Source organism: Xyrauchen texanus, chromosome 32, assembly GCF_025860055.1.
Source record: "Xyrauchen texanus isolate HMW12.3.18 chromosome 32, RBS_HiC_50CHRs, whole genome shotgun sequence".
In the NCBI taxonomy this organism is placed as follows: Eukaryota; Metazoa; Chordata; class Actinopteri; order Cypriniformes; family Catostomidae; genus Xyrauchen; species Xyrauchen texanus.
Window position 1 is genome coordinate 13,094,842 of NC_068307.1, and position 11,615 is coordinate 13,106,456.

The window sequence follows — 11,615 nt, forward strand, 5'->3', positions numbered from 1 at the left end:
GCTTTTAACATAAATAATTTTTATAAAAAGATGCCTTTTCAACATGGTTTATCAATATGAATTGATAAACATATATATATATATATATATATATATATATATATATATATATATATATATATATATATATATATATATATGAATTTACTGTCAATCTCCACTTTCACTTTCTTCTTCCTTTAATGTAATTAGCATTCTTTGTGTATATCACCACCTACTGGGCCAGGAGGAGAATTTATAGTAAAAAAATTACTAAAATATTTATCTGTTTCTCACCCACACCTATTATATCACTTCTGAAGATATGGATTTAACCACTGGAGTATTATGGATTACTTTTATGCTGCCTATATTTGCATTTTGGAGCTTTACAAATTTGGTAACATTCACTTGCATTGAATAGACCTACAGAGCTTAAATATTCTTCTAAAACTCTTTGTATTCAATAGATAAAAAAAAAAAAGACTTACACATCTGGGATGGCATGAGGGTGAGTAAAATATGAGAGAATTTTCATTTTTTTGATGAACTAACCCTTTTTAATATTATGTTCTAGAAACTTATATAGAAATATAAGGTTGTACGAGACTGCTTGCAAACGAGTTGGGAAATGTTTGTGCAAAACAATGGTTGGATGAGTTGTTTTGATGAGAGGTGGCGGGTTAGTTTATGAAGTTGTGGTCAGGCCGAGGAGCTCTAGAGTCAGACAATGAAGCAGCTTAAATCAACAACAGCGAGCAATCATAATGAGAGAGGTGCACGAAGAGAGCAACATCCGACGGCATGTCTTCTGTTAAAAAGGAGCAGTTGGATTACAAAATTAGAGGCAAGAACGGACTTCTAGTTTTGTATGTCAGGACAAAGTTGAACGTTAAAATGAACTGAATTTGGACTTAAACATTATGAGTAAAATTCACCCCAAATCTTCTGCTTTCAGTTCACACTTTCGTTCTAGTTATAACGTAAATATCTCGTGATTTTTTTTAAATGTCTATCACATGCTGACATATTGATGACCTCTGTCTTTAAATTTTGGGGACATTTTTTGTCTTATATGTAGTCTCTCTTTCACTCTGTGTTTCATAACTTACGTCATTTTTATGAACGCGAAATATTAATTTGAATGTGCATTGGTTTCATTGTTACCTCAAAACTCTATTGACGCACTGGAATTTCATGGCCGCTAGATGGCGGTATAACACCATAAATGAGTCATGTTAATGTTTCATTCTACTGTTGCAACTCATTCTCGTGCGCTGTATTTCTCCTAATTGTAGGGTATAATTGTGAGAATCTTTGTGATAGTAATAAACAGTTGATACATACATTTATTTGCACAAAAGTTTCTTAACACACTTTCTTCCCCTCTCTGAGTTTTGCTTGATCTCTAACTTGTGCACACTTGTCAGGGTTAAATGATAAACTAATGTTGCTTTCATTGTCTCGGTTGTTAGAGAGAGGCTAAATGAGCATGTGCTCGAACACGTACAGTTTATTAAAGGCGCAGCGAGCGGTGGGCTGCACGCGCTCTGTAATTACTCCTAGTAACAGAAGAGTTATATTATGATGATGAACCTTATATAGCTAATAATGGCAGCCTTGTTTCTTCGTGTCTTATTCAGTGAATTCTTTTTCCGTGCGCGGGTGGCCTTATTTTGTCGTGTTTAAAGTAATGGGATGTCACTGGTGGAATTGTTGGGGAGTGAGCAATTATTACCACCTTCCTTCCCCTGCACTTGTGCGGTAGAAATGTGCTTTTGTAAGTGCTATATCATCAGAAGACAATGTATCATGTAAATAAGCGCCCCTGGTGTTACCTATTCAAGCCCGGAGATGAGACATGATGAGAATAATGTAAAAAACAAAAAAAACAAAAAAAAAACATAGCTTCATCTGTCTTTTTTATCCTTTTACCCTGGATGTCAGAATTTCTGGAAATGAATTTTTGCTCTGATCCTTCAGCACTGTTCAGTTATGATTCTCCTTTTCTCGCCTGCATTCTCTGGAATCCAGATTAGATTGGTTTTTCATCATCCATCACCCATTTTCATTGTCTTTATGCATAATAGCCATTATCCTGCGTGTATAAACGCGACTTAATCTAATTCATCTCATGATGGGAAAAAAATTCTTACCACCGAACAGAAATAAATCAATTACCGACGGCTCATCTTACATACTCACTTCTCCAGGCGTCCCACAAAGCAAGAAAACGTTCTCTTTCGGGGGATAAATGTGGAAATATTGATTGTTTTGGAAGAAATATTCCTCAAGTTATGATCAGACATTTCCATAATGCTCACTCCTTCAGAACAATTGCAGAAGGAAGATGTCTCAACGGGGATCCTATATCACAAGCCCTCTGATACAAGACGTTTGTGTCCTTTGCTCCAATTCAACTCTATCAGCATTATTACGATTTTTATTTCTCTCATGTGCTGGTTGTGCATTAAACGCTGCAGAGCATACACAGGCGAATCATTCGTAGGCCTGAAGTAGACAGCCACATCAGTAGAGGCAGTAGGCAGGGGTCCTAGCTCAGGAAATGCTTGAAGGGAATATTTGCGGTTCAATAGAAGATGATCGACAGCCTTTGTAGCATAATGTTTTCCACAAAATATATTTCGACTTGTCCCTCCTTTAAAAAAGCTGGGTTACAACGAGGCACTTACAATGGAAGTGAATTGGGCCAGATGGTAATCGTTAAAATAGCTACTCTCTGTTTCAAAAGTAGCCTATAGCCGCAAGACGTAAATTTCTAGATTTTAGTGTGATAAAATCGCTTAGGCTACTACGGTTTGTGCATAACTCATATCAATTTTACAACTTCGTTGCCATGACGATGTGACGCCGTACACCCTTAAGCCGCAGTAAAAATGACAATTTAAACAACTTTACATTAATATGTGAGTTTTAACTGAAGAATGAATGTAAGAGTGCTTTTATAAAATAAAAGCTTCAAATTTCTGCCCATTCACTTCCATTGTGCGTCACTGTAACCTCGATTTTTGCTTTTTTTAAAGAAGAGTGACGAGTCGAAATAAAAAAAAATTGTGGTAATCAACATTATGCCACAAATGCTGTCGATTGAGCTTAACTTGTATTGAACCCCGAATATTTATTTGATATAGCCTACTTGGCATTTTGCTGTCTTCAAAAAGGTTTACTCGAAGCAATAGTCTGGGAAACAGCGAAAGCAGTGTGTGCTGTCCATGGTCCTGAAATCAACACTCATGTCCAGAATTGCAAGCGCGTTGCATAATAAACTCCATTTAACCCTTCCTTTATAGAACAGTGAATTATAGCCAGTAAATAGTTTTAAAAAACAATCCCTGTCACATGCAAGCTTTTGACATTCTGTGTTATGGATTTTCTGTTTTACCAACACAGCTCCTCACCTCTGCAAGTCAACGAAGAGCGATAAATCTCCATCAATTGCACACTCGTGATCTGCGTCAAAATAGTTTGCGCACTGCACCGCAAGATATTAATCGATACATTGCGTATGAAAAGTGCAGTTGGATAGCTTTTTTTTTTTTGCCCGCGGTCCCATTAAAACAAGCAGTGAACATCTTAGAGGCCTGCACAAGGTTGTTTGTGGTTAATATTTTATTAGGTAAATGTCCGGACCATAGAGGAAAAGAATAAATAGCATGGAATATTGAGTGCATTGGCAGTACTCTTATATTTCTTGTTGTTCTTTGATCTTTCATTATTAATTTTTTTAACCTAAAAAGGATGCAAAGATTCACATTTCCTATTTGATCCCGACTTCTTTATATTATAAGCATGTTATAAGATTGAGTCAACCTAAGATTGGAGATACATTTCAAAGGATAGGTGCCTGTGGTTTAACCCAGACCTTTTAATTCCTTCAACGGCATATTTAGCTTGGAGGTGAGAGATTACACACATTCCGAGGTTTCATTTGTTAAACCTTTATGACTTTATGGAGGTGGCAGGATAGAAATGATACAAAACCGGTATCTGTGATGAAACATCCTCGCGATTCACAATGGAGATTTCATTTCACCTGCCACTCAACTTTGAGTGGTGATTTGCTATTGATTACATCATTTGCCACATCATATAAATGGATAATCGAATCCAAATAGGCCCACGTTGGGAGACTGAACGAAATGGACCTAAAATCGATCTCAAGAGGATTGACCTGTTAGAGCAAATGGTTGAAACAAAACTGCACTTTGTGGCGGGCATGCTCGAAGTGTCATTTTGACAAACGAAAAAGTAACCTCAGAATAAAAATCTGTTAACTCTCTTTTAGCGAGGCTGTCATGATAGTAAAGCCTCTCACAGTTATGATGACACCAGTTAGCGTGGCTACTTGAAAAATCGCACGCGGGGCGGGGGTGCTGCGATGCACGTGCACGGAATGGGCAAGGCAAGTTTGCAGTTCTCTTGTCAAATCGATCGCAGCGCGGGAGGAGTGTGCGAGGCGCAGTTATCATCGCGCACTTCCCCATCACTCACACACGGCGGTTCCGGGACGCGTGCTGACGCCTCGCGGGAAGACAGCTGTTAATAACCTAACAAGCATGTCTGGAACATTATAAGGTCATTAGTCTACTAACACCCATATGGATTTACGCACGTCTTTTTTTGAGATACAAACGCTGACGATGCATGCGTTTTTCCCTTTTCTTCCTCTCTCATTCATCGGTAATGTGTGATGGACAGATTCGCAAAAATAATGGGCAAATTCAATGCATGAACTCCGCGCCGGTGAGGTTCCATCTCCGTTTCGCTCTTGGCCACTCGGGGTCCGTGTGATCGACAGGCGGCTCTTGAGCTTGACCTGCAGTTTGAAGTCGAGCTTCGCTGGAGTGATTAGAAAGTAAACTCATTTAAAACATCTGTCTTCCGGACTCTACCTGAAAGCAAGGAGAATGCACTCGCTTTCACTAACGCAGGTAATACTGCTCATTTTATCTTTTTGGCTGCACATTATGTGGGTTGTTTCACATAATGTAACATAGGCCTAATGTAAATGTAAATCAGGGTTGATTACGAGGGAAACTTCTAATCTGATGACGCGCGCGTTTCAGTTTGCACCCCAAAAGATAAAGTCTGTACTTGGAAATTATCCAAAGAAATCTGACAACTGTTCCTAGACCAGTGATGCGCTGTTTAACCAACTATTCTGCTTCGTTTGCCCCTCGTCATGCTGGCAATTTGTAGTTATCTAGTTGACGAAATCGGTTCATCCCCAACAGTCACTCAACTTGACTGCAGGACTTTTGCGCGTGAGGAGACTTGTGCGCGATCGGTGTCGGCTTTTAAATTTAGCATCTTTCAAACGTTCATCAAGCCTGATCCGGCGCTTGGAGAGCGCATATAGTTGCGCGGCTGAAGCGCAATGCACTGGCTGGACTGAACGCAGTCCACAAATTTCACAACAGATGGAAGTGCTTTAGCGTTTTAGTACGGAGACTAGACCTAGAGCGACTACAGGGATCGCAGTGTCAGCAGCAGGGATGCATTGTTGATCCTTTTGAAACAGCTTTGTCTGTCTTGACGCATTTTAATTGGCGCGGTAATGAGAGCCTTCCCACATCGTGTAGTAATTGCTCTTAATCTCCGTCTCCACCCCTTCTACAGGCGAGCTCTCCCTCTCTGTTTCTTAATTTGTTCTCTCCAATAAGTATTGAAAGGGAGTAATTATTTCCCCTTTGTCTCGTGTCCTCCGCGGTGCTGTAGAGACAGTCATGAACATCAGTTTATTGAGGAGAGGCAGAGATTGGGCGAGCATGTAAAGCGACTTAATTGTCATCGACACTTGCATCAAGAGCCAAGCAGCACAGCTGAGCCCAAGGAGATTACTTAATGAAGCCAATGTTAAGAGGGTACACATGTATCTCTCTCTCTCTCTCTGTGTCTCTCTTTCTGTATTTTTCCAACTCTTGCACACGCACAGTCATTCCATTTATTTGGGCCTTGCATCGCAGTCTTCATTGAAGGAGAGAGAGAGAGAGAGAGAGAGAGAGAGAGAGAGAGAGAGAGAGAGAGAGAGAGAGAGAGAGAGAGAGGAGGAGGAAAGAGAGAGCATGTGCATTCTGGAAAAGCACATCTGGCGGCTGCCGCCTGCCCGCTGTCTGATCTGTTGTTGACGGCAAACAAAAACTCTTGTCTTCTCCCTCTTTATCCCTTTCTCTTCTCTTCTCTTCTCTTCTCTTCTCTTCTCTTCTCTTCTCTTCTCTTCTCTTCTCTTCTCTTCTCTTTTATAATCGAATCAAATGTGAGTTGTAGTTTTTTGGAGATGTTTTCACATTAGGAGGGATGGTTGTGGTGGGATTGAGAGGGAGAACTGGAGAAAGGGTTATCTACCTCTAATAGATAAGGCACGGATTGTGAGCAGCTCAGCTGGACAGATCTGTGCTCTGAGCTGGCATTAGGCGATCCACTCTGTGCTGCTACCATGATGGTGAGAGTGAGAGATTCACAAGGAACAGAAGGCAGTGATGGGAAAGTCTCTCATCTGTAAATTAGATTGTCCCTGATGGCTATTTTCTCCCCCGGTTCGCTCATTCTTCTTCCTCTCACAAATCTCAACGCTCTGTTGGACGCAGGTCTCAATACCAGGCTCTGTGAGTGCTGACAGTGAAAAACAGAGACACTGGAGGGAGTCGGGCCTCAGGAGGCTCTTTCGTATTCTCTGTCTCTCTCCCTCTCACGCACTCACTTCATGCCAGTTGGCTCTGAGACCTTAAAAACAAGGGAGGCCTGAGAGGGAACATTAGTCAACCAAAAAAAGTTGAAAGGAAATTGTGTTTAAAGCCCAAAACATGGGAAAAATACATCAAAGCAAGAAAATATGAAAGAAATCAGGTGTTTGTTAATACCACACTAATCCAGCACCAAAGCTGTAATTTGAAGCACTGCATGTGGAAACATTAGCTTACTTTATATGTATTTATACAGATTCATAATGATAAAAACAAAAAAAGAGGAGTGAGAGTATTGAGGTAAACAAAAAATACTCTTACAAATATGTAGCAAGAGGTACCATGGTATTACTATGGATTTTGCATGTTTGTACCAACAACAATTGGTTGTTGAGGCCCGATAATCGTACTGTGGTAATCTTTAAAGTACCTTGGAGTGCAAGGAATTTGCAAGGAATTTGCTTAGTGACCAAGAATTTGTGCAGAATCTTAAACATGCTTAATTTTAAATTGTAACACTGTTATATATATATATATATATATATATATATAGACCTGGATTGCTGATGGAACTGTAAATTACCAGCAGTAAGTGAAGCCACCAGAAGTGTTCGAACGGCCATCTTGGTGTGCCCCAACTGCTATAGAGACTCAATGACTAACAGCCGTCTCAACGTCTCCAACCTCTGGATATGACAGTAGCATTTCGCCCTCTTGTGACAATCATGATTAACTTTTAATTTGCTTGTTATGGATAATACTCATTACGAGGGAGAAGAAATACGCAGATCACAATATCAGAGATTTCACCTGCCCCGGTGTGCAGCTTATCAGAGCAGCACAAAATTGACCAAGTGACTTGGCAAAAGTGTCCACAATTAGTAATGTAGGTATTAGGAAAAGCTATAATATCTGCTTGTTATAGGGTGACAACACGTCCTTTCCCCCGGAGGGTCTTTAAAATGTCAGACCGGTGTTTCTAAATCGCCTGTTTACACATAAAAGTGCTCTCTGTAGTACAGTACATGTCATACATTTTGTGTGCATTAAGCAATAAAAAAACATTTAAACTTAGTGTATCGGTATTATTTTAACCATCTTGGCTTTGCTTGTTTCCCTCCCTCTCTGTGCACATGCTGTGTGTGTGTAAAAGCGAGAAAGAGGGAGAGAGAGAGAATGCGCTCTCAGGCATGTGACTATGAGAATAAGGCACTTTTTTTAATTATTATTTTTTAATGAATACAATAAACTGCTCAGTAGAAACATAGACAAATAGAGACAAAGATATAAATAAAGACATAATACACATTGACAACTGACAGGAAATTACATATGATTTCAGTGCCTTGTAATATGTATCCTATATTACCTATTTGAAATGCATAGAGTAGTGTGAAGACTTCTTTTTTTCCCTCTTCTCTTTCCTACTCTCCCTTTTTCATAAGGCACTTTTTGATAAAACATAAAATACGAAAAGAATGTACCTCAGAGCTAACACATATTTCCCAAAAAAATGTCCACATATTTCCAAAAAATATGTCTGAAAATGCTTTGTATCTTACCTTAGTTTCAGTGAACTTGTTTAGATTCAGCTAATCTGTTTGCCACTAAACTTACTGTTTGATATAGATAACCATAACTCAAGAAACAGGAAAAATTCCTGTCTTGTAATAAATAAATAATTACACGTGTAGGACTTTTGCATTGTAGGGATGTACAGACAGATTTCAGATATACAATTGTTGAGTGAATGTCTAATGTTTAGTCACCGAAATGAGAAGATATTCTATTAATTCAATAGGCATACAGGAATGTTTGAGCATAGCAATATGGTGGCGCGGTGGCTTTAATGTTATAACGTCATCAGCAATTCAGTTCTACATTACAGATCAGTGATCATAAACATTTTGTGTTGAAATATTTAAAAGTTTTTTTAGGTTTGATTTATTATATATTTTTTTAAAGAATCTGATCTATCAGAAAAAATATCAAATTTTCTCAGATCTTGGATCTTTGGGCACCACCGTATATCAAATTACCATGATATTACCATCTGATACCATTACTGTACCATGGTACAGTTGTTCTTTATATTCTTATCCATTATTCCTTCTGCCATCTCTCTCTCTCTTTCTCTCTCTCTTGACCACTTCCTGATTTTCTCTTTCATTTTCCTTTGACAAAGCTTTAACATTTTTACTGTCTGTCCTGTTGGTATTAAATAGCATCTGAGTCCTCCTGTTTTCTGCAGTGAGTGGCAGTTTGGATTGGTTTACTCCACTTAGAATGGATGACACCCATTTCAATGGGATTTGCTTTAAATAACAGGGTAAGGAAAAAAGCTCTTCGGCTTTAGAATGGGATACGTTGAATTCATAAGCACTTCTGTCTGATCTGAGCAGTGTCAGTAACATTTGTCAGATTTAAAATGTGTTGAGGTGTTACGACACCAGAAACCAGGGCTGTTGTGTTCAAAATAAACACACAATACTGATAATACGCATAGAACATTCCAACATTAAACCATAGGTTACTTGTTTTAGTGGATTGGGTTGCTATGACATAAGGTGAAGCACTGCCTTCAGTATTCATGTTACAACTCTGAAAGAAAAACATAAGCTTATTAAATGTGCTTCAGTTTTGTGGGCGGCTTTAAGTGCTTTTGTGGCCTAAGAAAATGTAACCAAAATGTTGCTTTTCAATTGTGGAGATTCTCAGTCAACTGAAAAAAATCTCTATCGATAAACCTGTTTTGTCTTTTCAGTGGCTCAAATATGCTTTCAAACCTACTGTGAGATTTGAAGGCTCAAAAGGTTGAGAGTCTATAAACTGCATCTAGGCTTGTGTGATAGTGTGTTTGCATTTGAAAGTAACTGTACACCCTGTTCTGATCTGTTTTTTTAGACACCATTGTTGTCAGAGAGTGATAAAATAAACCTCAAAAACATATTAAATGCACACATTCACCCTATGTTTTGCTCACTGCAGTGGAATGAGTGCATATCTGTGCATTACAGGGTGTAAAGCATTGAGTTTAAAACAATAAGCCCTCTGCATTACAAGGATTTTACTATGGCTAATGGGTGGTCTAAGGCACAACATAAAGTTAAGTGCTTAACACTCCCTCAACCAATCACTGTATAGAATAAAGAATGTGCGGTTAAAAATGTGTGCATATCAACATGCTACACCGGCTTTAGAACAGTGCTAATCCAATCACAATTTAGAGATTGAACTATTCATTTTATAATAAAGCATTTAGTATGTCAAATCCTATTCTGTGGCAAAGAAAGTTTTTGATTGAAAGACATACACTATTTGATATGATTCCCATTACAATATACACTCACTGAGCACTTTATTAGGAACACTTTGGTCATAATGACATGGTCTTCTGCTGTTGTAGCTCATCTCGCTCAAGGTTTGATGTATTGTGCATTCTTAGATGCTATTCTGCTCACTACAATTGTTCAGAGGTGTTATATGAGTTAACGTTGACCTTCTTGTCAGCTCAAACCAGTCTGGCCATTCTCTGTTGACTTCTCTCATCAACAAGGCGTTTCTGTCCTCAGAACTGCCACTCACTGGATGTTTTTTTGTTTTTGGCACCATTCTGGGTAAACTCTAGGGACTGTTGTGCATGAAAATCCCAGGAGATCAGCAGTTACAGAAAAACTGAAACCAGCCCATCTGGCACCAACATTCCTGCCATGGCCGAAATCACTGAGATCACATTTTTCCCCATTCTGATGGTTGATGTGTACATTCAATTATGCTCCTGACCCATATCTGAATGATTTTATGCATTACACTGCTGCCACATGATTGGCTGATTAGATAGTTGCATGAATAAGTAGGATTAGATAATTGCATGAATAAGTAGGTGTAATAACAGGTGTTCCTAATGAAGTGCACAGTGAGTGTACATTACTTACTTATTTTATTTACAAAAATTATTAACCAAAAATGAACAAAGTATAATAAGTATACCTTTCCATGTTAAGTACAATTACAGTTCTGAAATAAGCTTCCTTAAATATACAAAGTTTAGTAGGGATTTTGTTTTTGGGATTTCACAGAACATCCTGTGAGGTAAGTGGGTTCAAAAAGACCATGGAGGTCTTTTCAGGGCATTGGCTTTGGCGTAGGGCTTGGTATCGTTTGGCACCTGATGATACGATATGTATTGCAATATATGTCATGATTCGATATATTGCATAACATTACAATATCTTAATTTGATTAGATTACGAATAATTTCCAATTTCAAATCCAGATGAGTTGGGTATTTTTGATTTATACTGATGTCTGATGAAGAGCATGTAGCTCAAAACATCAAGTTTTTGTCTCTTGGTGAGCTCATTACATTGATTTGGAAGAGTAACAGTGTGCCAAATTTGTTGTATGTTGACATGATATGAATACACAAATAGTTTAATATAAATATCGATACTTGGATCTTAAGTATTGAGAAAAAATATTGCAATATATCAATATTTTATAGCATCGACAGTCTTACTTTGGTAGTCAAGGTACTCTGCCATGCTAGACTGATTACACTATGAATTTGATTTCAGTAGGTCAAACGTTCTGCTAATGAAATCGGTCTGCGCTTATTGGAATTTGAATCGCTGCTCTCCATTGGCCGAAGGTAGAAGGGTTGTTGAACATATTGGCATGTGTCCACTTTAGTTTCGGGGTGAAACGTGATCTTGTCCTTGTTCCAGCAGGGCCAGAACCCATGTCTCAGAAGTTGCTTGATGTAGTGCTTAAAGGAAAGGTAAACCCATTTGAATTGATGCTAAAATATCTGATGGGGGACGGCACTGGTCAGTATAGGGTTGGTTTCAGGGTAAGTAACCTTTTGGAACTATGTAGATTTCCCATTTGATCATGTTGGCTGTGCAATGGTAAAACACTGTAACTGCTCAT